Genomic DNA, 27,216 nt, shown 5'->3' with positions numbered 1-27,216 from the left:
TCATATATAAATATATTATCTTGGACATCTTTTATGATTGTGAAGAACTCATTAAGTATGACATGCTGAAAGAGTTGATGTTGGACAAGGAAGACAATGTAATGGCTTATGTCTTCCGACATCTCAGTTAAAGTATATTGTCATTGACCTTCCAAACATGTTGAGCTTGCCTTTCCCCCTCTTGCTAGCCAAATTCCTGGCACCAAGTAGAGATACTACTTGTGCTTCCAAATATCCTCAAACCCAGTTTTGCCATGAGAGTCCACCATACCTACCTACGGATTGAGTAAGATCCTGCAAGTAAGTTGTCATCGGTGCAAGCAATAAAATTTGCTCTCTAAATATGTATGACTTATTAGTGCAGAGAAAATAAACTTTGTACGAACTTGTTGTGGAAGTAATAAAAGCGATGGACTACATAATAAAGGTCCACATACAAGGGGCAATATAAAGTGACGTTCTTTTGCACTAAGACTTTATGCATCAACCCTAAACGTGCATGACAACCTCTGCTTCCCTCTGCGAAGGGCCTATCTTTTACTTTATGTTTTACTTTATGCTTGAGTCAAGGTGATCCTCACCTTTCCCTTTTTCATTTTATCCTTTGGCAAGCTCCTCGTGTTTGAAAGATCATGATACATAAATCCAATTGGATGTAAGTTGGCATAGGCTATTATTGTTGACATCACCTAAAGGTGAATACGTTCGGAGGCAACACAATAAGCCCCTATCTTTCTCAGTGTCCGGCTGAAACTCTATAACCACAAGTATTGCGTGAGTGTTAGCAATTATGGGAGACTACGAGATAGTTGAGTATGTGAGCTTGTTGAAAAACTCTATTATTGACTCTTTCTGATGTTACAATAAATTGCAATTGCTTCAATGACTGAGATGATAGTTTGTTAGTTCCCAATGTAGTTTTTGAACCATACTTGACATTGTGAATTGCTTATTACTTGAGCATAGCAAATCATATGACAAAATCTATATGTGTTGTTGTTATTAGAATGATCATGATGCCCTCATGTCCGTATTTTATTTTTATCGACACCTCTATCTCTAAACATGTGGACATATTTTTCGATTTCGGCTTCCGCTTGAGGACAAGCGAGGTCTAAGCTTGGGGGAGTTGATACGTCCATTTTGCATCATGCTTTTATATCAATATTTATTGCATTATGGGCTGTTATTACACATTATATCTCAATACTTATGGCTATTCTCTCTTATTTTACAAGGTTTACCATGAAGAGGGGGAATGCCGGCAGCTGGAATTCTGGCTGGAAAAGGAGCAAATGTTGGAAACCTATTCTGCACAACTCCAAAAGTCCTGAAACTCCATGAAACAACTTTTTGGATTTAATAAGAATTTATGAGCGAAAGAAATAGGCCAGGGGCCCACACCCTGTCCAGGACACAAGGGGGCGAGCCCCCCCTGTAGGGCGCGGCCCCCTATCTCCTGGGCACCCTGGTGGGCCTCCGGCGTCCATCTTCTGCTATATCATCACTTTTACCCTGGAAAAAAATCGTGGGCAAGCTTACGGGACGGAACTCCACCGCCACGAGGCAGAACCTTGGCAGAATCAATCTAGGGCTCTAGCGGAGCTGTTCTGCCAGGGACACTTCCCTTCGGGAGGGGGAAATCAGCACCAACGATCCTCTCATCGGGAGGGGGTCAATCTCCATCAACATCTTCACCAGCACCATCTCCTCTCAAAACCCTAGTTCATCTCTTGTATCCAATCTTGTATCAAAACCACAAATTGGTACCTGTGGGTTGCTAGTAGTGTTGATTACTCCTTGTAGTTGATGCTAATTGGTTTACTTGGTGGAAGATCATATGTTCAGATCCTTTATGCATATTATTACTCATCTGATTATGAACTTGAATATGCTTTGTCAGTAGTTACGCTTGTTCGTGAGGACATGGGTGAAGTCTTGCTATTAGTAGTCATGTGAATTTGGTATTCGTTCGATATTTTGATGAGATGTATGTTGTCTTGCCTCTAGTGGTGTTATGTGAACATCGACAACATGACACTTCACCATTATTTGGGCCTAGAGGAAGGCATGGGAAAGTAATAAGTAGATGATGGGTTGCTAGAGTGACAGAAGGTTAAACCCTAGTTTATGCGTTGCTTCGTTAGGGGTTGATATGGGCCCATATGTTTAATGTTGTGGTTAGCTTTACCTTAATACTCCTTTTTGTAGTTGCGGATTCTTTCAATAGGGGCTAATCATAAGTGGGATGCTTGTCCAAGTTAGGGCAGTACCCAAGTGCCGGTCCACCCACATATCAAATTATCAAAGTACCAAACGCGAATCTTATTAACGTGATGAAAACTAGCTTGACGATAATTCCCAATGTGTCCTCGGGAGCTCCTTATTCATTATTAGAATTTGTCCAGGCTTATCCTTTTATACATATAGGATTGGGCCACCTTGCTGCACTTTATTTACTTTATTTACTTTTTGCTCGTTACTATTTATCTTATCACAAAACTATCTATTACCTACAATTTCAGTGCTTGCAGAGAAAACCATATAGAAAACCGCTTATCATTTCCTTCTGCTCCTCGTTGGGTTCGACACTCTTACTTATCGAAAGGACTACGATAGATCCCCTACACTTGTGGGTCATCATTGCTATCTTTGACAAGCTTGTTGCCGTCCTTACTTCCACGTCATAATGGATATTCCTCAAAAATCAATTTCTGTACACGGATGAGTACTGTGATGCAATTCAATACGAGTGTCTTGTGTTTGCTGCCACCACTCATAGCACTATTTTTGCATGGAATCCTGATGCTTTTGGTATGTTTGTCTTCCACCGTAATTATAATTGTTTCATCCACGTGCATGCGGGTTAGCTAGTTTCCTTTACTAATTAACCTTCTTACGTTTCCAAGGTCCTGTGAACATTCCACCACCTATACTTGAAAAAATTTATAACCAAGGGGGAGATGACGATGGTGATGATCACGAGCATGAGGATGAGCAAGACCTATATACTCAGTGGCGCTTGGCAGCTTCTTTCGATGGAACACCTCTTCTTGTCTGTATACCGGGCACTGCTGAAGTGCTGATGTTACTAAGGAAGTAGGTGTTGTCTCCCATGGTCGCACTCTCCAGACCTATTCCGACATCCGTTGCAGGGTATTCGGGATGCATACTAGTGTTCTAGCGCCAGCACCTTCTCCCTGGTTCAATATTGATTGTCTTGGAGAAAACTCGCCTTTCCTAGGACTAAACTATCCACTGATGGTGAAAGTCAATCCAGCTACTGTTGGCACAACGTTACTTCCATTATGAGAAGCAACTGTATCTATACCTCGGACATTGCTATAGTTCCCTACCGTGGCTATCACAATATGTGTCCTGATATAGGCCGCTTCAGCCTGGATGATCAGTCCTGTGTTGGTCTCGAGATTGACAATAGATGGCCCTTCCCAGAGGCTTACTTATGGTTCAAAGCAAGCGTTTCCAACGCCAAGGATTGGTTGAGCTGAAGTTCATTGCATTGCTTGTTATTTGTTGTGTGATGAAAACTTTAGTATTTACTAGAATGTTTTGTTGGAACTAATCTATAATCCAACATGTATCCTCGTTGTCGTTGTGTGTTGATGACTTGTTGTATGTAATGAATGGTACATTTGTATATGCATTTCATAAACTCAATTTATGAATGGTTTTCGACTCACTTCTTGGAGTGTGAGTACCGTAGTAGTATAGCTAGCATCCTATTATATGAAGTTGCCACATCACATAGAGCCAACCTAATATTGGAGTATGCTAGCACAATAGTTAGTTCTAGTTAGATCACCTAGAGCTAGGTGATGCACGGAGGCCGAGAAATATGGTGATAGCGTGACTGCGTGAGGTGGGCTTGTACGTAGTATGATGTAGGCACATGGCTTGCCATGTTTCCTACTCCTCCGGTCTAAATGTGGAGAAGATTTGGTCAAGTTCTTCCTCCTTTTGCCGACACGTGGGACATCCAACATCCAGGTCGTGTCATGCAAGAAAATGGAGTGCTAGTTGAAGCCACGTGATGTGCATCTTGGGTTAAACTGTAAATAGAATCTTACTCTTGAGTAACTCCAAAAGCGGCCACCGAAGATCTTTATTGGATTTGTTTTTCATCACCAGCACGTCGAGGTGAAAGATGTGCGGGTTCAGTGGGTCCTCTTGCGTTTTCACTAATATGTGGGACCGCATGTGAGCAAACAGACGATGGGCTCCGCGTGTCTGCTGGATGGCTGAGAAGAGAGAGAAAGGAGTGCTGAGCACAGACTCCAAGAAATTTCACAACAATGTGAGTAGTACTAGTGATGTACCATACTCCTGGGGAGATAATGTGTTCACTCTACATAACCAGCACCTCGATAAGTGGGTGGCATGGGACATAACTAGCATTCACGTCTAGCAGTACGGCACACGCCACCCACATGAGTCCCATCTGACACCAATTTTCTTGGAGTCCATGCTACAGCCATCTCTTCTCCCTCCTGTTTTCTCCAGCCATCGCGCGGGGTGGGGGTTTGCCGATAGTCGGTTTGCTCAACTGCGGTCCCACTTGTAAGTGAAAATGCAACACAGCACGCATTCCCCCTTGAGAGGCGTGCTGGACCAACCGTGTGGGGGTGCGACGCGAACACGGCAGGCTTTTCCTTTTGAACTTGTAACTTGTAAAATGTGGTTCTGCTCCTCGGCGCGACCGATAGATAGAAATAACGATTTTCCCTAGAGTAATGAGAAGTTGGGTTCTGCGTGGTTCATGCATGGAGTACATATGAAAATTATGAAGTTGATGCGAAAGGTAAGGTAATTACTAGTAGTACCATATACTACTACATGGATTTGACGGAAAGATAAAGATACATACAGATCCATCAACGACATCCTCACGCCCTAGTGCACCGGTTCACCAACCGACGTGTGAGCAGCAGCGGCGTTGGCGACGAGCGCAACGTGCTTCTGAACAATGCCGTCCAAGGTTGTCCTGCGGTCCAAGAAGGCCAGCGCCCTATTGTCCTCTTCTTGCACGTAGTAGTCCTTGTCGATGATTTGCGCATATACGTGGGTGATTATGTCGATGGTGTCTTTCTGTGCCAGGTGCTGCATGGCGAGCGCGACCTCGAGGTGGAGATTCTCCGACGTGACGGCGGGCAGTTGTAGGGCCACCAGTGTGTCGAAGAGGTTGTTACCATAGAGGCCATTGAGGGTGGTGGGCATCGCAGAGCCTGGGCGTGCGGGCTAGAGGCATACGTCAAGGTCGTTTGGGAGCTTCTTGACAACGGTGAACTTGTCGAGGAAGCCAATGAGGATCTCGTTGAACAAGGAGTCAAAGCTATTGTCCAAGCGGCCTCTCGTCCTGGCGGCCTCAAGCACGACCTAGAGACGTTCCTCGGTGTCGGGTCGCAGGCCGGCGTCATGGACCATCTGGCACAGTCGGCTGATGCTCATGCTCATTGCCTCCATGGGTCTAGCTTCTACTCAATTTATCTTGCGATTAGAGTGATCACTCTTGCCCTTGGTTAGGGTGCGTAGGTGCGTAGGATTTCATAGATGGACTAGTGGGGAGCCTTTATATGACAAGTGCAAACTGTGTTGCATTCACGTGTGTGTTGGCCATCTACTCCTCGGCCCTCCCTCCATGGGACTGAGCTCCGATGCCTTAACTGCACCTGCCTTTGGATGTATGATAGGTGGGCCAGCCACCTGTTGGGCCACCTATCATACACCAAAAGGCAGGTGCAGTATGTCAATGAAGCCACGTCCCCCTCCGTACCGGTGCAGTATAGTCATCTCACCGGACCTCTAGTTGGGGCAAAATGAGAGAACATTGATGTTTACTGGTTTATTGGTCCCCTTTGCATTTTCCGCCAAGTTTCGACCTTTGATTTAACTAGTAAATGTTAATGCATGTAACAAAAAATGTTGTGCTAAGTAGTCTCAAGTCATTGAATGCATACGCACCCCACGTCTCCTATCGCGTGATTTCTTTTTTCGTGGCAAAAAACAAGGAACGAGGTGGGTAGTTAATGCACCGCGCCTAAAAGTTTTGGGTTTATTTGGTTTTCATAACGTGACTAATGTGCCAATACTGAGGGAATACAATAGTAGTCTTTGATTGTAATTTTTTGGTAGCTTACGAAGCTGACCGCTCGGTGAGTACAACAGTAGTCTGATTGACGAGACTTCAGATTTGAGCCATCTACCGGAAGGGAGAGTGTGTAATATCATCAGGAACTATGTTCAAAAATGAATAAAACAATACTCCATGTATTTATTTACAGAGGGAGTAGTATATTTTTTGTGACATGCATTACTAGATATTGCTAGTCAAATACTAAATCCAAACGGACGTGGTAGTACTACTAAATCCAGACGGTGGTGCTAATACTAGTAGTCGTACTACCAATATAGTAGTATTGTACTACCCGTTGGTAAAATTATTACGTGCTGCTCCTCATAATGAAGTGACAAGACCCTGCACCAGAAATGACACCTGAGTGTAGGTGCCGTGTTTAGCATACCAAAGTCAGCCTCACCGTCTATAGTCACTATCATCATGGCTATAGAGCTAGCCTGCTTATTACTAGCCATGTTCGAGATAATTTCCCGTGCGTTGCCACGAGTATCTCTACTCTTTTCTTATACGGAGTACGAGTAAGATGCCCATGCATTGCACGGAACACCAAGATTGGGGGTGGACGGCGCCGACAGCGGCCATAGTGCCAGATTTTTTCCATGGCCCTCTAGATGTGGTGGGGAGGAGATAAGGCTGATTGTGAGAGACAAGGAGTTGTTTGTAAATAGGGAACAAGTGCGGGCATCTTTTTCCAAAACTGCAGAAGTTTGCTTTGTATGCGATCTGATGGCTATTGGTGAAAGATGGCAGGCACACCATCATCACCAACTCAGGACCTCTATGATTCGCAGGATTTTGAAAATGTAGGAATAGGACACGGCAATATTACAAGTTTCAAACTGATATTACAAATGTTAGGAGTAATGCTGCACCTACGAAGAGGGAATTACTGGGAAGTTTACATAAGAACTTTCGTTACTTTAGTTGGACGCAGCATTATCATACAAACTAAAATCCACCGCCCTGACAATTCACTAATGGGCAAATAAATTCTGGAGTCTCTCGCAACTTGATGTTTCAAAAACAAATTCAGCTTCTTCGGATACTTTATCATTTAGGCTTAGACGTTTGCAGTGATCAGCACGCCATTTTCATTGTTGCGCCAGAGAACACCAAACCTCATTACCTTGAGCACACTTGCCTCCAGAACAAAGAACCTGGCCAAGTTAATCTCAGATGTGCTGCCTCGATAGTCAATCAAATCAATTTCTGTAAGATGGAGATCAAGGCATTTCATGAGATTGTTATAGTGCAGCACATTTTCCACTTTGGGTCTTTTTTATCTACAAAAGAAGAGAACATATTAGAGCAGTGGGCTATATAAGATTGCCGTGTCATCAAGAGGTACCAATATCATTCGCTCATATGATAGGGTTGGCTGGCTAGTGATATTTTTTCACTCTCTCTCTCTCTCTCTCTCTCTCTCTCTCTCTCTCTTTCTCTTTCCTCTCATTTACCTAGGAGCACGTGAAGAGCTTGGGCATTTGTTGCCTTCCACTATGTGGCCGATGCCATATTTCTCAAAAGTATGCCATATAATACACATCGATGTCAAATCAAAAGATTTTGGCACCGCTCTAGCAATGTGAGAGTTGGCACCGCTGTGCACACAGACCCACATGTACAAGCAAATCAATCAAACCAACTACTGTCGGCATTCTGGGAACGGGGGTCCCCGGACTGCCTGCCTGCGGCCTGCGGCGTGGCTCAAGTGATGGCCTAGTGCGGCCCATCTTCATCAGCGCAAGACTCAAGACCCTCACGAGGGGCCAAGCCTCACGAGGCAGATGACACAGGACTTCCTCAGAAATGGCCTCGCCAGGCAGGCTCGCGAGGAGGTGGAGAGATCAAGGCAGGGTACCTCGCGAGGTGCTCGTGACGCAAGCCATGACGATCGAGACCAGGCGGGCGCCAGGCGGGCACCGGCCTGCGCAGTGTCCTTGTTTCCTCTTTGGTGCAAAGGGGGCAAGCACAGGCGTGGAGTACCGAGGCATCAGGCAAAGGTTGCCATTTCAGTGCAACGAGACCAAGACCAGCAGAGCAATAGGATGGAGGTCACCGTGGAGCCCAGGACGGTGTCATCACCAGTGCCTTTGGCAGCCGAAGACCTACTTTAGTAAGGATAACTTGCACTAGATGTTCCCCTTCAAAATGGCCGTTGTTGGCGCCCTTCCCGCTCAATATTTGGGAAGAGGACCAGGGCCTCTATAAATAGGACTAGCCACCACAGAGGAGAGGACGGATCAAGTGCTCATTAGATCGAGAGGCGATCGAAGTCACCCAAGCAGTTCATCGCACCAGCTCAAGAACACCTCTCGCGAGGCTGTTCTTCCCTTGTACTGTTCATCATCTGCCCTTGAGGCAATCCACACACCACACACTGGAGTAGGGTATTACACCACAACGGTGGCCCGAACCAGTATAAATCTTGTGTCCCTCGTGTTGTTCATCGTTTTAGCTTAGATTCTCGCGAGGCGATCGAACATGGATCGGTAGGGGGACGATCTTCATGCACACCCAAGAGTTCGAACCTTAAGGGTCTGCCAGAACCCAACATCCGACATTTGGGACGCCATGTAGGGGTGCGCCGGAATCTTTCTTTCCGCCGTTTCACGTTCGATCCTCCGTCGTGTCCATGGCAGACGCTCGCCGGGCTCGAGCTGAGCGTCGGGCAGCTCTCGCCGCCCGTGTCACCCAGACGGCTCCTTTCAGTGGGTGTCCCCATCGTTCCCCGTCGCCTGCCGCCAACGCCTCCACCGGCCCGGCGGGGAACGAGTAGCAAGCCTCATCGCTGCATCCTTCGGTGCGGCGGGAAGGCCGCACCGCCACCCCGTCGCTGACACCAGTTGGTTCGTCATCACACGCCCGTTGCGCCCCCACGGACGCGCACGCCATGTTGCTCCTGGCGCGTGAGCTCCTGCACTACCGTCCCATCGACGACCTCTATGAGGAGTGGCTCGCTCGCATCACCGAGCTCGTCAGCGCCGCAGGGGGCTCCCCTGCGCCGTCCCTCTCGCTGCCTCGCCCGCTGTCCTGCGCAGGAGGCGCAGATCAGGAGGTGCCTCCGCCACCTCCTCCCCAAGAAGGCACCCTGGCTCCAAGGCGCGCAGCCCCAGGATGAGATCCACCGTGTCCGGCAGCCGTGCGACAAGAAAGGAGCTGCCAAGAAATCCCTCGCCCCCAAGAAGGTGCTCGTGTGCTCCCGGCACCGGTGCACCATGACCGCATCCCTGCGCCAGCACGTCAAGACCCCGTGCTGCTCCAGGCAGCGGCACGCGGGAACCCCCAGGAGCAAGCCCCGCATCAGCAGAGAGCTCCGGTGGCCACCGCAGGCTGTCGCGCCTTCACCACCGAGCTATGCAGTGTCGCCTGGCCAGGAAATTTCAAACCTGACCTGCCTCCTCGCTACGACGGCACTGCCGACCCCATGGAGTTCCTATAGCTCTACGAGCTGGGCATCGAAGCCGCCAACGGGGACAAAAAGGTCATGGCGAACTGGTTTCCCATGGCACTCAAGGACGGCGCCCGCACCTGGCTCCTGAACCTGCCTCCTGGCACGATCTCCTCCTGGGACGAGATGCGCACTCGCTTCATCACCAACTTCTAGGGCACTCACGACCGTCCGCCGACCATGGGTGACCTGCGCCGCATCAAGCAGCAACCCGGAGAAACCTTGCAAAAGTACATCCATCGCTTCAACAACGCTCGCCTCAAGATTCCCAGGGTAACCGAGGAGGCCATCATCTCGGCGTTCTCTGATGCCGTCCGCGACGTCAAGATGAAGGAGGAGCTGGCGATCCACGAAGATATGTGTACGTCTCTGGAGTTGTTCAACCTGGCGACCAAGTGCGCAAGGGCTAAGGAGGGACGCCTCTCCCTTCTCGAGCTCCCAGCAGCAGACCCAGAAGAGAAGAAAGCCAAGGCCAAGGATGTGAAGCGCAAGGCAGCAACTGTGCTCGCAGCAGAGCCGGACATGAAGTGCGGCAGGGACCAGCTGGAGTCGTCCAAGGGTAGCCGATACTGTGTGTACCACGATCTCCATACCCACAACACGAACGAATGCCAAGAGCTCAGGGCCATGCGAGAAGGCCACATCGGTCGACGCCCCGAGCGCAACGATCGGGGCTACGGCCGAGGCAGAGCAAGAGGTGGAGGACGATGGGATGATCGTGGTCCTCGCCAAGGGTGGCGTGACCGGCCTCGCGAGGACCGCTGGCAGGACCAGCCTCGCAAGGGGGCTTGGAGGGATCAGCCTTGTGAGGATCGCCAGAAAGACAACGCAGGACTTCCTCCTCTGCCACCACCACCACCAAGAAGGAATGAAGACCATCATCAGGACGAGGAGGCTGGGGCCTTCCAGGAGCCGCGTGCGATCGCTTGCATCTTGGGCGGCGCTCAGGCCCCAGCCTCTCAGCGCGTCTTCAAGCAGTTTGCTCGCGAGGTGAATGCAGTCCTTCCCAAGCTTGAGGCCACGTGCTCTCTCAGATGGTCTGCGTGCGCCATCACGTTAAGCTCAGCGGATCAGCTCAAGTGCGCGGCAACAACCGGTGTCCTCCCGATGCTCTGCTCCCCAGTCATGAGCAATGTGCAAGTTACCAGGACCCTCATTGAAGGCGGAGCAGCGCTCAACGTCCTGTCCGTCGAGACGTTCAACAATCTTCAAGTGCCATATGATCAGCTTCAACCAACCAAGCCTTTCTCAGGTGTCACTGATGGTTCCACTGTCCCGATAGGGCAGGTCCGCCTCCCTGTCATCTTTGGACAACGCAAGAACTACCGTACTGAGCTCATTGACTTCGACGTCGCCCACATTCGCCTGCCATACAATGCCATCCTTGGGTACCCCGCCCTGGCCAAGTTCATGGCAGTGACTCACCATGGCTACAACGTCCTCAAGATGCCAGGAAGTGGCGGGTCATCACGGTCCCCTGTGAAGAGAAGGATGCGGTGTGCTCCCTCGAGCGCGCCATCCAAGCCGTGTCAATCGAGGACCCAGACAGCAAGAGTGGAAACCTTCCTGAAGAAACCCCCAAGAAGAAGAAGACGTCACCTGGCTCAAGGCCTTAGGAGGCAGGCACCTCCGAAGGTGCCACATCCGGACATGCGCCCATCCAAGGGGCGCCACCCTCCATTGCATAGGGAGGTGCGCCAGGCGCCCTCCTCGGGCAAGGCCCGGGGGCTCTCTCTTGCGGAGCCACTGACTTTGCCAAGATCACGAGGGAGGCACTCGGGCACCACTTGGAGGCGTGCTTCGCGGCACGTTTCCCTCAGGAAGGCGTAAGGCAAGGAGGGCCCAACCCTCAGGAGTTCATCACCAAGGTTGCTCAGGAGTTGCAAGAATCGAGAGTCATGCGCGGCAACCGCCGCCTGCCCAGCGTAGCTCCCCATCCAGGCGAGGATGGCGGGCTGCGCGTCTGCATCGACTACCCAGGGCTCAATCGAGTTGCGTCTCTGGAATGCTTCTGGCCTTCGCGTGTAGGGCGTTGGGAGGGTCCACCGCACAGCTACGTTCGCATGCCCTTCGGCCTGCCGAACGCGGCTGCAGCCCACGAGCGCCTGATGAGGAGCATCCTGGAAGCTCAGGTGGCCAAGCATCACGCACTCCTGGAGGAAATGGAGATGGACCACGCCGAGCCGCCCGGACCTCCTGAGCCTCCCGAGGCTTGGAGCCCCGAGGGCTCATGAGGATTGGCTTCTTCACCATGCACCATCAGCGACTCCGACACTCGCTCTGCAATGGTATCCGGTGACTTCTTTCAAGTTTCGTTTCAGCTAGGAGCGCCCTCAGGGCTGCATCATTGCCAGGTCGCGTGGGTCTATCCCCGCGGCATGTATACGTTTTGCTTTTGTCTTCAGCTTACCTTGTTGGGGGCGCCCCTCGGGTAGCATCATCCTCAAGTCGCTTGGGCCTGACCCAGCGGCGTTTGCCTTTCTCTGCATCTATCTAAGTTGATTTGCTTCTTCATGCTTAACCTGCCTGAGATAATCACCTGCTCGATTGACACCTACCTTTGGAGCCGCTCACTCTGGCACGGTGCTTGCGCATGGGTCTGTCCCTGCAACGTCGACAAATCTGAGTGGTTGAGGTCTGGCCGCGCCAGCCCCGCAAAGCGCTACCTCACCAGGCCCTCGGTTCCTCTGTCACTCCCTTGGAGCAACCAATGGCTGGCTGGCAACCGTAATGGCAGACCTTGTTTTCCTTGTGTTGGTATACAGGATCCACGTAAGGAGTAGCGTTGGGGGCGTCGTGAGCTCTCTCTCTCTCTCTCCCGTGCGATCTGCTCGCGCGCTAAAAGGGGGGCACCTGAGCATCGCGATTCATGGGCTCTTACTGGCTCTCCAGCCCTCACCCCTTGGCCTTGACCCACGGCATCGCGACCTGTCATACCAGCGGCAGCTAAGCTCGCTCGAGAGCTGGGACCTGACGACGTAGAGCACGAAGGAGAGTGCGGGGAAGAGGGGAGAAGCTCATGAGGACCCGACCCAGCGACACCCCAGCTACCGGCACGTGGGCCAGGCACCTCGCCGAATAACGACTCCAAGTTCACGAGATAAGTCACACCCCTGTAGAAGCTAAATCAACGCGACGCTAAACCCACGCCTAGTGCGGCTCTGTCATGGCAACGTTGCCTTCCTTTCTTGCCCACCAGTGGCTGCTTGAGCGCTAAAGGGGACCTCCTGAACATCGCGACTCGGGGGCTCTTACTGGACCTTGGGCCGCTCACCTCCTGGCCTTGACCACGGCATCGCGACCTGGCATACCAGTGACTGCTGAAGCCTGCCTGGGGACCAGGACCTGTCAGCGTAGAGCACCAAGCCCTCGCGAGGATAGAAAGGGGGAGCCGAGCCGAGACAGGACAAGCATCTTGCATTGATTAATAATAAGAATAATATTCACAAAAGGCATGGCAGGCGCCTTACATACCCCAGTGGGGTGTTACTTCGATTCCTCGTAGGGAACAAAAGGTGCTAATCCTAAGGAACGCTAACCACGCGCGCCTCTGCAGGAGACGCCATCATCAACAGTGGGCCGCCAGGCGCCGGCGCCAACCCCATCCAGATCAGTGGCGTCGGCAGCCAAATGAAGTCGCCCTGCTCCGAGCGCGACGCGAGCTCGGGGGCTCGTAGCTGTCGTTGCTCGTCTTCGAAGTCACGTGAAGCTCGGGGGAGTCGTTGGATTCACCGGCTCCTCCGCTGCTGCCTGAGATGCTACTGGGAAAGTGGTTGGCAGGCCTGGTCCTCGCCACTTCGATGCCCCGGCCGCTTTCCTTGGGGCAGCACTCCAGCCAGCGTTTTTCCGTGTCGAAGACCTTGAAGAACATCAAGGAGGCGCCATTGTATTCAAGATGAATTACGAGGGCACCCCCTGTCCAGCAGACCCGGGCGATCTCGCCCTAGCCCCGAGTCATGTAGACCTTGCCCGGAGCGACAACCACGACCTCTGCTTCGGTCGCTAGGGTGCTGCAGTCAGCATGCTGCAGCCAGAGCCCCAGAGACCCACTCGGCGGCATCTTAAAGGCGAAGGAGGGAGGAAGGCGAATCCAAGAGCGTGGAGGCATAGCAGCGTGGAGCACAAGCTCGCCAGAGGAGCCCTCGGCGTGGACTACAGGGGTGACGACGCGCACCGCCGTGACCGGTCGGTGTCGCCGGCGGCGCCGGTGGTGACGCTCAGTGTCTTCTTCTCTAGGGCCCTCAGCCCGGGCATACAAGGGAAGCGTGAACCTAGGCGGTGGCCGCTCGTACCAGGGCCTCGACGTCTCCTGCCACACGACCACGTCACAGCGGCCGGGGACCGGCCGCTTCTTCGGCGGAAGCGGGTCGGGACCCTCTCGGGAGGCTTTCCCCTTCTGTTCCGCTGAAAGCCGGCGGATCAGCGCCATTGGCGTAGAGTGGAGCAAGGGCGTGGAAGAAGAAGAAGGAGAGAAGCAGGAAGAGATGGACTACGGGGGCACTCGCCCGTCCGTACTTATAGTCCGGAGGAAGCCTACCGTCGACCTCCACGATCACAGGTAATCATGACCCATTTTTGCATGCAGGGACTTGTCAAGTCGGGCAGTTGCCGAGGCAGCATGGGGAAGCGGAGACGCCCACGTCCAATCAACCGCCATGCGGCGCCCAAGGCCGCAGGCTGATGGGGCCCGCGGTGCTCCGCACTTGCCCCTTCGCTTCTCCGCTAAGCCAAGTCCGAGCGCGGCTTGGGCCCGGGGGCTACTATCGGCATTCTGGGAACGGGGGTCCCCAGACTTGCCTGCCTGCGGCCTGCGGCGTGACTCAAGTGGTGGCCCAGTGTGGCCCATCTTCATCAGCGCAAGACTCAAGACCCTCGCGAGGGGCCAAGCCTCGCGGGGCGGATGACACAGGACTTCCTCAGAAACGGCCTCGCCAGGCAGGCTCGTGAGGAGGCGGAGAGATCAAGGCAGGGTTCCTCGTGAGGTGCTTGTGACGCAAGCCGTAAAGATCGAGACCAGGCGGGCGCCAGGCAGGCGCCGGCTTGCGTAGTGTCCTTGTTTCCTCTTTGGTGCAAAGGGGGAAAGCACAGGCGTGGAGTACCGAGGCATCAGGCAAAGGTTGCCATTTCAGTGCAACGAGACCAAGACCACCAGAGCGGCAGGATGGAGGTCACCGTGGAGCCCAGGACGGCGTCATCAACAGTGCCTTTGGCATCCAAAGACCAACTTTAATCAGGATAACTTGTACTAGATGTTCCCCTTCAAAATGGTCGTTGTTGGCGCCCTTGCCGCTCAATATTTGGGAAGAGGACCAGGGCCTCTATAAATAGGACTAGCCACCACAGAGGAGAGGACAGATCGAGTGCTCATTAGATCGAGCGGCGATCGAACTCACCCAAGCAGTTCACTGCACCAGCTCAAGAACACCTCTCGCGAGGATGTTCTTCCCTTGTACTGTTCATCATCTGCCCCTGAGGCAATCCACACACCACACACTGGAGTAGGGTATTACACCACAACGGTGGCCTGAACCAGTATAAATCTTGTGTCCCTCGTGTTGTTCATCGTTTTATCTTAGATTCTCGCGAGGCGATCGGACGTGGATCGGTAGGCGGAAGATCTTCACGCGCACCCCAGAGTTTGAACCTTAAGGGTCTGCCGGAACCCAACATCCGACAACTACACCAGCCTCTCACTCTCCCAAACGAGTGTTTTTTATTGCCTCAGTCCTCTCCCTCTCCCACGCAAGTGTTTTCTCATTGCATGAGTTAATTTGGCACTAGAGCAAAGTAGGTGATCCAGATTGGGGCACCAGGTGAGCAATGGAGGGGCATCGATGCCAAATGCATCATAAGTGAATTTGACACATGTTTTGGCCTACATAGTGGAGGGCTGTTATAGCCCACTTTTGTACAACCTCGTACTTAGTGTAAAATTTTAACCATAGATTTACCTAAGAAAATGGCAATGCATGTCACCAAAATTTATACCATCTGAAATTATGTTCAAATACGAATCCAACGATATAATTTTTAGTGACATGCATTAACATTTTGTCAGTTAAATCTATGGTCAAATCTTGATACTACAAAATAGGAAGATGGATGTAGTACTTGCTCTTAGGGTAACCATAGAGTTACTAGTCTAAGTTACTTGCTACTATGACTAGCCAGGGCTACTAGTAGTACAAAAAAAACGATGCAGGTGATCACGTGAGAAAAAATACTGAAAACATTTCTTTTGGTGTAGTGCGTAGATGCAGTTTTGAACACTACACTTGTCATCGTAATTTGGGAAAATTACGAAAAAGTTGAGATATGTTGTGATTACTGTTTACTAATAGCAAATAAGTTTCACCTTGATGAGTAGCTTCTCCATGCATGAAAAGCATGTAAGGAATCCAACAACTTGATCTAGATTGTGGACGATAGATTTTATTGCCAAGATCTTCACTATGCACATAGACTGGGTCAAGCTTGTGTGAATCATTTTCTGCATGACTGTCGTAAATACATGAAGAAGAAATTTAAAAATGTGAATTCAAGAAGACGGAGAAGAAGATGAGTGTTGTACCTGAACGATTATGGATCCAATAAAGAGTTCGAAGAATTTGGCAGACGAGTACACCAAGGCTGTCAATTTTGGCGCGTCAATGACCCTAATTTTATTTGGACCTTCTAGATCAGATACAAGCAAACTCTCAAGGAAAGGCGCATTCTCAATGACCATCACGTGGAACAGCTAGAGTGATCTCTCCCCAATTGATGTCTCGTTGCGGGGCCAGCAAGACACATAAATCCATCGGAGATTCATCGAGGCGATGTGGAGGCTAATGAACCCGTGCATCTGCTGAAGACGAAGGTACTCAAGCTGCTTGAGTTGAGGGAGAAGAAGGGCGGGCGTGACATTAATCTGGGGAAAATAGCAGGAGTTGAAGCTGGCACGGTGCAGCGTTGGCGTGAGGCGGAGCGCGGACGGTGGCAAAGAGTGACATCGACCAGCTTCAAACCTGAGCTCCTCGAGCTGATCTAGGGCTGGGGAACCACTCGTCGAACTTGGCTTGGATCTTGAAGTTGGTACTGAACATGCGGATGTCAAGGCGTCTGGCTGGCCCAGGGTGCGATGAAAGGATCTTGGAGACTGCGGCCATGCGTTTGCAATCCCCGTCGCAGAGGAAGCTATCAACGGTGAGGTTGAGGGGCATGACATCAGAGGGGGCGCCACCATCGGGAGAGCAGGGTGGTCCACACGGCAGATTTGGTGGGGAGGAGGCCGATGATGACGAGCAACATGTCATCTGAGAGGCTGCTGATGAAGTCCAGGCTCACCGGATCCGGTTTTTGCTCGGGCGGCCTCCGCTTGTTGGCTGCCTTGCCATCCATCTCAGCCGGCGGCGACGCCGGTGTACACATGTGCTGGTGTGTATTGTTTGATGGGTGTGCGCGAGTGCATCCTTCTGCGCATGCCGCCGCGCAGTGGTGAAGTGTGCGCGAGTGCATCCTGCACATGGAAGAAGTGTGCCTTGATTTACTAGCGTGCGGGGTGCTAACCCGAGTGGTCAACTTTGTTTACTTCACTGCATGTCAGATCGGCCTCTAGTTTACTTATTTTCACCCACTGCCACATGGGCCAGCACACGAAGATACAGAACACGGGCTGACAAGGCAGCATGTGGATTGGTTGACCGGTCAATTAAACAATATACGGAGCTATACATTGACATAGTGACCATATAATCCCTTGGTATAGAGAGTTCGAGTGAGAGGGGAGGCCTGTGAGAGATAGTAGGGAGAGAGAGAGAGAGAGAGCTACTCCTTCCGTTTGATAATGTAGTGCCTACATTTTTTTAAAGTCAAACTTTTGAAACTTTGACCAACTTTATAAAGAAATTACTTATATCTACAATACCAAAGATAAATGATAGTATGAAGTAAGTACATGTTGTGATGAATCTAATGATCATTCCAGATGTAAATGTTTTTCCCCACGTATACCTGGTCAAACTTTTCTAAGGTTTGGCTTTTCAAAACATCCATATGCTTATGGACGTGAGAGATTACCTAACTAGAAGGGAGAGAGAGAGAGAGAGAGAGAGTGAAATAGAAAGAGTGACTAGAAAAATTGTGTGTGCGTGTGTGAAAGAGACTGTGACAACACATGATAAAACTAGACAAAAAGCGTGAGTGTCTTATGCAAACATATCACACATGCATCTTCGACAGCGGAAGCGAGGTGAGGAGATAGTGTGTGGTTGTTTGCAACCGAGAGAGAAAGACCCCTATCACATGGACAAGAGAGGTCTGATAAAAAAGGGAGAGAGGTCGAGAGAGACGTATGGAGAAAATGCAGACATGGGGAGGAGAGAGTGTATGTTTGTGATAGAGAGATCCCTTGGAGATCATGATGGGACTACATGGGTGGGATGAGTGAGAAGGTGTGTGCGCGATAGAAGATACCCCAAGAGATATCGAGACAGATGTATGGATGGAAGGAGACAATACGTGTGTTCTTGATGGATAGTGAGAGATAGTCATACTTAGGGGGGAGTGCGCGCGCCTATGATGGAGTGAGGAATTATGGTACTTAGGGGGGTGCGTGTCACATAGAGAGAGAAAACGGGCGGAGTGTGTTAGATGGGTCTATGTAGCATGAGCGAGATATGTTTATGTGTGAACCAGGGAGATATAAAGTTTGAGAGAGATAGAGGAGCCCCGATACGGTTGAGTGGTGCGTCCATAGCTGAGAGGGGGGAAGATATATTCCATCCACTCGATAATGAAGTGCATATAAATTTTTTAGAAGTCAACTTTGGAAACTTTGACCAGGTTTACACAAATATTATTTATATCTACAATACCAAAGATGCATCATACGAAACTACATCTCATGAAAAATCTAATGATATATGTTTGCCGTTCTAGATGTAAATGTTTTTCTCCACGTACATGGTCAAACTTTGTGATGTTTGACGTTTCAATAAATATATATGATATGAACCGAATAGAATGCCTAAGTCGAGAGAGATCAAGTGCGTGTGAAGGAGAATGAGTGAGTGTGCAAAAAGAGTATGTGTGTGAAAGAGAAAGGGACAACAAACGATAAATTAGAGAGAGAGTGTGTGTTCGTTTCTTATACAAACATATCACGCATGCATCTCCGAGATAGAAAAGCGAGGTGAGGAGATACAAGAAGATAGCTAGTGTGTGATTGTTTGCAACAGGGAAAGACACCCCTATAGCACATGTCCAATAGAGGTCTGGACAACAAGGAACAAAGGTGGAGAGGGATGCATGTAGAAGATGGACACATGGTTAGGGAGAGAGGGTGTGTTTGTGATAGAGAGATCCCCTCGAGATCGTGAGGGGACTATATGGGTGGGAGATCGAGGGATGAGGTGCGTGTGCGATAGTAAGATGCCGCGAGAGAAATCGAGATAGACCATGCACATGTTTGTGATGGAGACTAAGAATTAGCTAGTCATATACATATAGGGGGAATTGCATGTGCCTACAATTGAGTGAGAGACCATCATACTTGGCTAGGCGTGAGCTTGTGTGTTCGTGTATGTGTGTGTGTGCGTGTGAGATGGAGAGAGAACGAGGGATAGAGATGGAGTTTTAGATGGGTCTATCAGGTGCGAGTGAGATATGCATGTGTATGTGTGACCCAGGGAGTTGGAGAGTTTGGGAGAGAGAGGGAAGAGCTCCGAGACGGCATAGTGGTGTGTGAGAGAGTTGCGGGAAACGAGCCAGGGAATTTGTGTGCATACGATGGGTGCACCCAAGATATTTAGCTTGGACTAGAGAATCATACATAATGTGCGAGAGAGACCTATACATGGAGTGTGCATGCGAACTAGAAAGAGCCCCCCCCCCCACACACACAAACAGAGAGAGAGAGATAGAGAGAGAGGGAGAGGGATCAACAAGGTTTGTGTTAAGATGCGTGCGATAGAATTGAAGATTGTCAGCGAGAGATAGAGCAGGAGTCCGGGAGAGGGGGAGGTTGCGTTTTATGCATCAAAGACTGATATAAACCATGTTTCGATATAAACTTGCATTCAAAAATTTAAATTGGAGAACATGTTGTCTGCAAGCCACACATAAACGAAGATATGCGTATCAAACAAGTTCATTAAGTTCACTTTCAACATGTTGATGGAGTACTATAATGTTGTACAACATGCTACTCGATTGAGGTGTTCAATTTTGGATTTAGTTCACTATTTTGACCTGGTGAATGAGCTGTTTCATTGAATCGAGATATTTCATTTTGGGTTTGATTCACGTTTTTGAGTGGGTCAACTATTTGTCATATAGTAAATCGTAGCAACGAGCATGTAAAAACACATTAGTCCCGAGCATCATCTCTCCATCTTAAAAGGAAGTGGCAAGTTAATATTTCAAAACTTGATTCGAATCAACTTGGTAGGGTAGAGGTGGATGCTCGTTCTCCCAAAATTTGGAAGAACCGCTAAACACCCCCTGCTCGGTGGAATTCGCCCGAACAAATAAATGGGAGATGCAAAATTACTGGCCTATGTGGGACGCACATCAATTGGCCAATTGTACATCGAGGGTAGGTTTGTAACTTCATCCAAGCATGCCTTCTCCTTGGCCGAAATAACATGTGCCGAATAATTCATAAACCATGGGCGGCAAAACACCCTCTCCTCGCCCGAAATCGCTCGCATCGACTATTTCAAAACACGCCCTCCTTGCCCGAAATTGCTCGCACCGACTATTTCAAAACACGCCCTCCTTTCCTGAAATAGCTCGCGCTATTTCGAAACACGTCCTCCTTGCCCGAAATAGCTCGCGCCCACTATTTCAAAACACGCCCTCTTCGCCCGAAATCGCTCGCGCCTACTATTTGTGAGAAGCAAAGTTACTCTACTATCCCCAACCCTCAGTACACAGACCCAAGCCCAGAAGCTTAAAGGCAGGGGTAGAACTATAACTCCCCCACACATTTCAGACAAATGCGTCGGTAAGACATGGTTCCCCCTCCCAATTCCCCATTCATACCTCGTGGGTGCCAAATCACCTTCTCCCCGGAAGCTCCCTTCTCCCCAGCCGCAAAAGATCAACCCCTCCTTGATGGCGCCCCCACCGCACCAAATTCACCGTCGCCCTTATCCCCAATGTCGGAGATGTTGTCCGTTTGGCGTCGTGCACTAGGTCGTGTGCCTCTTACTCCATACTGCCGGAGCAGCCTCGACGACGGCCACGTGAATCGTACCGGAGCCGATTCACCCTCGCCGTTGTGCACAACACCAGAGCGGCTCCAACTTCGGATGCGTCCAGGGCCCTGGCGCTGCTTGCCCGTAGACGTCGATCGTCCTGACATCTCTGCTTTCCTGCCGCCGGTAGCCACCGCAACCACGTCGGCCTCACCGACTCGGCAACTAGAGCTGCCTACTTCACCGGGCCGCAAGATAGGTCGTACCCTCATCTCAAATCACTTTATTTAGGCATCAGTTGTCTGAATTTTTATTCTGGGCCAATCGATTCCCAATGGGAAGCAACACTATCGGATATTGGTTTCCGGCAAAACCCTTAAGGTTCGAACTCTAGGGTGTGCACGAAGATCTTCTCCCTACCGAAACTCTCCCACAACCTCGCCACGAATCTAAGCTAGCATGATGAACAACATAAGGGACGCAAGGTTTATACTGGTTCGGGCCACCGTTGTGGTGTAATACCCTAATCCAGTGTATGGTGTGGTGGATTGCCTCTAGGGCTGATGATGAACAGTACAGAGGAAGAATAGCCTCGCGAGAGGTGTTCTTGAGCTGGTGTGGTGTTCTACTTGGGAAGGATTCGCTCCAATTCCAGATGATATCATCCCCTTCTACTGTGGTGGCTATGTCTATATATAGAGGCCCTGGTCCTCTTCCCAAATATTGAGCAGGAAGGAAGCCAACAACAACCATTTTGTAAGGGGACAGCTAGTACAACCTATCCTGACTAAAGGTGGTCTTCAACTGCCAAAGGCACTGGTGATGACGTCGTCTTGGGCTCCACGGTGACCTCCGTCCTGCCGTCCTGCTGGTCTTGGTCTCATTGCACTGGTATGGAAACCTTTGCTTGATGCCTCGGTACTCCGCGCCTGCGCTTGCCCCCTTTGCACCAAAGAGGAAACGAGGACACTACGCAGGTTGGCGCCCGCCTGGTCTTGATCGTCATGGTTTGCATCATGAGCACCTCGCGAGGTACCCCTTGCCTTGATCTCTCCGCCTCCTTGCGAGCCTGCCTGGTGAGGCCGCCCCTGAGGAGGCCCTGTGTCGTCCGCCCCGTGAGGCTCGACCCCTCGCGAGGGTCTTGAACTTGGGTTGATGAAGAAGGGCCGTACTGGGCCACTGCTGAGCCACACCGGAGGCCGCAGGCAGGCAAGTCTGGGGACCCCCATTCCCAGAACACCGACAGTAGCCCCCGTGCCCAAGGCGCGCTCGGACTTGGCTTAGCAGCGAAGCCAAAGGGCAGGTGCGGAGCGCCACGGGCCCCAACAGTCTGCGGCCTTGGTCGCGGCGTGGCAGTTGATTGGACGTGGGCGTCTCCACTTCCCCACGTTGCCTCGACAACTCCCCAATTTGACGAGTCCTTGCTGCATGCAAAAAGAGTCATCATTACCTGTGATCATGGAGGCCGACAGTTGGCTTCCTCTGGACTATAAGTACAGATAGGCGTGAGCCCCTGTTGTCCATCTCTTCTTGCTACGCCTGCTTCTTCCCCCTTGCTCCTCCTCCATTCTTGACACCAATGGCACCGATCCGCCGGTTCTCAGCCGAAGAGAAAGGAAAGGCCCCCTGGGAGGGGCTTGACCCGCTCTTGCTGAAGAAGCGGCCGGTCCCGCGCTGCCGCGATGAGGTTGTGAGGCCGGAGATGACGAGGCCTTGGTGCGAGCAGGCACCTCCTAGGTTTCCGCTACCCTTGTACGCCCGGGCTGAGGGCCCTAAAGAAGGAGACGATGAGTGACGCCGTCCGTGCCGCTGGTGAGGTCGACGAGCCGTGGCGGTGCACGCCGTTGCTCCTGGAGTCCACGTTGCAGACTCCTCTCACGAGCTCGTGCTCCATGCCGTGATGCTGCTGAGCACCTGGATCCGCTTCCCTCCATTCTTCGCCTTCGAGATGTCTCCGAGGGGGCCTCACGAGCTTTGGCTACAGCATGCCGATTGCGGTGCTCCGGCGACTGGAGCGGAGGTTGAAGTCGACACTCCGGGCAAGGTCTTCATGACCCGAGGCTGGGGCGAGATCGCCCGGGTCTGCCGAACAGGGGGTGCCCTCGCGATTCATTTTGAATATGATGGCACCTCCTTGATGCTCTTCAAGGTCTTCGACGCAGAAGGCCGCCGGCTGGAGTGTTGTCCCAGGGGAGGCAGCCGGGACATCATCATGACAGGGGCTAGGCCTGCCACCCGCTTCCCCAGCGGCTCCTCTGGCAGCAGCGGCAATGCTTGGGAGTCCAGGGACTCTCCCGAGCACTTCATGGCCTCGGAGACGAGCGACGACAGCTACGTGCCCCCGAGCTCGCCTCGTGCCCGGAGCAAGGCGGGTGCATCAGGACGCCGGCGCAGCTGATCTGGATAGGGTTGGCACCGGCCTCTGGTGGCCCACTGTTGATGATGGCATCGGCCATGGAGGCGCGTGTAGTTAGGACTCCTTAGGATTCGCGTCTTTTGTTCCCTACGAGGAATCGAGAAAACACCCCGCGGGGGCATGTAAAGGGTCCGCGATGTCTTTTGTTGATATTGTCCTTATTATGAACTGGTGCAAATGCTTGTCCTGTCCCGGCTTGGTTCTCCCTTTCTAGCCTCGCGACGACTTGGTGCTCTACGCTGACAGGTCCCGGTCCCCAGGCAGGCGTCAGCCTTCGCTGGTATGCCAGGTCGCGATGCCGTGGTCAAGGCCAGGAGGTGAGCGGCCCGAGGTCCAGTAAGAGCCCCTGAGGCGCGATGCTCAGGAGGTCCCCTTTAGCGCTCAAGCAGCCACCGAAAGGTGAGAAAGGAAGGCAACATCACCGTCACAGAGCCGCATTAAGTGGAGATTTAGGGCCGCGTCGATTAGATGTTCCAGGGGCGAAACTTATCTTGGAAGCATGGAATTGTTCCTTCACGATGCGCCGGACTTGCGCGTCTGCAGCTTGGATGTAGCTGGGTTAGGCCCTCGTGAGCTTCCCCTCTCTTCCCCACACTCTCCTTCACGCTCTACGTCCTCAGGTCCCGGCCCTCGAGCGAGCTCAGCCGCCGCTGGTATGCCAGGTCGCGATGCCGTGGACAAGGCCAGGGGTGAGGGCTGGAGAGCCAGTAAGAGCTCCTGAGTCACGATGCTCAGGAGCCCCCCTTTTAACGTGCAACCGGATTGCACGGGAAAGAAAGAGAGAGCCCGTGGTGCCACCCGCTGTAGACCTCAGGAGGTTCCTATAAACCAACACGGGAAAAGCAGGGGTTGCCATTATGATTGCCGACCGGCCATTGGCTGCTCCGAGAGAGTGGTGAGGGCACTGAGGGCCTGGTGAGGTGACGCTTATGGGGCTGCCGCGGGACAGAGCTCGACCACACAAATTTGTCGACGTTGCAGGGACGGACCCATGAGCAAGCGCCGTGCCAAAGTAAGCAGCTCCAAAGGTAGGTGTCAATCGAGCACGCGATAATCACAGGCAGGCTAAGCATGAAGGGCAAATCAACTTAGATAACTGTAGGAGGGATACATGCCACTGGGTCTGGCCCGAGCGGCTTGGGGATGATGCAGCCCGAGGGGCGCCCCCAGCAAGGTAAACTAAAGACATAAGCAAAATGGATACATGCCGCAGGGACAGACCCGTGCGGCCTGGGAATGATGCAGCCCTGTGGGCGCTCCCAGCTGAAATGAACTCGAAAGATGTCACCTGATACCATTGTAGAAGGGGTGTCGAAGTAGCTGACGATGCGCGGTGAAGAGGCCGGTCCTCATGAGCCACCGGAGCCCTGAGCCTCGGGAGGCTCTAGGGGTCCATGCGGTTCCTCGAGGACCATCTCCATCTCCGCCAAGACCGCATGATGTCTGGCCTCCTGAGCCGCCAGAATGCTCCGCAGATGGCGCCGGTGAGTGGCAGCCGCGTTCGTCAGGCCGAAAGGCATGCGAACATAGTTGTGTGGCGGACCCTCGCAACGTCCCACGCGCGAAGACCAGAGGCACTCCTGAGACGCGGCTCGGTTGAGCCCTGGGAAGTCAATGCAGATGCGCAGTACGCCATCCTCGCCTGGATGGGGAGCTATGCCAGGCAGGCGGTGATCGCCGCATATGACTCTTGATTCCTGAAGCTCGTGAGTGGTCTTGGTGATGAACTCCTAAGGGTTGGGCCTTCCTTGCCCCATGCCTTACTGAGGGAAACGTGCTGCGAAGCACGCCTCCAATTGGTGCCCGAGCGCCTCCCTCGTGATCTTGGGAAAGTTGGAGGCCCTCCAGAAGAGAGCCCCCGAGCCCTGCCCGAGGAGGGTGCCAGGCGCGCCTTCCTATGCGATGGAGAGAGGTGCCCCTTGCACGGGAGCGGATCCTGACGCGGCACCTCCGGAGATGCCAACCTCCTGAGGCCTTGAGCTGGGCGATGTCTTCTTCTTCTTGGGAACTGCCTTAGGAGGATTCTCGCTCTTGTTGTCTGGGTCCTCTGTTGATGCAGTTTGGAAGGCGCGCTCGAGCGCGCACACCGCATCCTTCTCTTTGCAGGGGACTGTGATGATTCCGCCGCTTCCTGGCATCTTGAGCATGATGTATCCATGGTGGGTCACTGCCATGAACTTGGCAAGGGCTGGATACCCGAGGATGGCATTGTATGGCAGGCAAATCTGGGTGACATCAAAGTCGATGAGCTTGTGTGGTAGTTGTTATGCTGTCCAAACGTGACAGGGAGGTGGACCCGCCCTATCGGGGTGGTGGAGCCGTCGGTGACTCCTGAGAAAGGCTTGGTAGGCTGAAGTTGATCATATGGCACTTGAAGGTTGTTGAACATCTCGATGGACAGAACGTTGAGTCCTGCGCCGCCATCGATGAGAGTCCTAGTAACTTGCACGTTGCTAATGACTGGGGAACAAAGCATTGGGAGGACGCCAGCTGTAGCCGCACACTTGAGTTGATCTGCTGAGCTGAAAGTGATGGCGCACGTGGACCATTGGAGCGGGCGCGTGGTCTCGAGCTTGGGGAGGACTGCATTCACCTCGCGACCAAACTGCTTGAAGATGCGCTGAGAAGCTGGGGCCTGGGCACCGCCCAGGATGCAAGCGATAGCACGCGGCTCCTAGAAGCCCCAGCCCCCTCGTCCTGGTGGTGGTCATCATTCCTTCTTGGCGGTGGCGGCAGAGGAGGGAGGCCCGCATTACCCTACGGGCGATCCTCGCGAGGCTGATCCCTTCAAGCTCCCTCGCGAGGTTGGTCCTGCCAGTGGTCCTCGCGAGGTCGTTCATGCCACTCCTGGCAAGGGCCTCTGTCGTCCCATCGTCCTCCGCCTTTTTCTCCTCCTCGGCCGTAGCCCCGGTCGTTGCGCTCGGGGCGTCGACCGAGGCGTCCTTCTCGAACGGCTCTGAGCTCCTGGCATTCGTTGGTGTTGTGGGTGTAGAGGTTCTGGTAGGCGCAGAATCGGCTCCCTTGGACGACTCTGGCTGGTCCCTGCCGCGCTACATGTCTGGCTCTGCTGCGAGCACGGTTTCTCCTTTGTGCTTCACGTCCTTGGCCTTGACTTTCTTCTCTTCTGGGTCAGCAGCTGGAAGCTTGAGAAGGAGAGGCGCCCTTCCTCAGCTCTTGTGCACTTGGTCGCCAGGTTGAACAGCTCCAGAGATGTGCACGGGTCCTCGTGGATGGCGAGCTCCTCCTTCATCTTGACGTCGCGGACGCCGTCAGAGAATGTTGAGATGATGGCCTCCTCAATCACCTTGGGGATCTTGAAGCGAGCGTTGTTGAATCACTGGATCTACTTCTGCAGGGTCTCTCCAGACTGCTGCTTGATGCGGCGCAGGTCACCCACGGCCGAAGGGCAGTCGCGAGTGCCCTGGAAGTTGGCGATGAAATGCCTGTGCATCTCGTCCCAAGAGGAGATCAAGCCGGGAGGCAGGTTCAGGAGCCAAGTGCGGTCACCATCCTTGAGCGCCATGGGAAACCAGTTTGCCATGACCTTTTCGTCTCCGTTGGCCTCCTCGATGCCCAGCTAGTAGAGCTGCAGGAACTCCGCGGGGTCGGCAGTGCCGTCGTAGCGAGGAGGCAGATCTGGCTTGAACTTGCCTGGCCACGCGACGCTGCATAGCTCGGTGGTGAAGGCGCGGCAGCCTTTTGCTGACGCGGGGCTTGTTCTTGATGGTTCCCGCGTGCCGCCGCCAGGGGCAGTGCAGGGTCTTGGCATGGTGGTGCAGGGATGCGGTCTTGTCGTGCTGGTGTAGGGAGCACATGAGTGCCTTCTTGTGGCCGAGGGATTTCTTGGCAGCTTCTTTCTTGCCGTGTGGGCGCTGGACGCAGCGGGTCACGTCCAGGGGCCGCGCGCCTTGGAGCCAGGGCACCTTCTTGGGTAGAAGGTGGCGGAGGCACCCCCTGAGCCGCGTCGCCCACGCATGATGGAGGGTGAGGCAGCGAGAGAGATGGTGCAGGAGAG

The sequence above is a fragment of the Triticum dicoccoides genome, chromosome 7B (assembly GCF_002162155.2).
Source record: "Triticum dicoccoides isolate Atlit2015 ecotype Zavitan chromosome 7B, WEW_v2.0, whole genome shotgun sequence".
NCBI lineage: Eukaryota > Viridiplantae > Streptophyta > Magnoliopsida > Poales > Poaceae > Triticum > Triticum dicoccoides.
The sequence above is the reverse complement of the archived record's forward strand: the minus strand, read 5'-3'. Positions refer to the sequence as shown.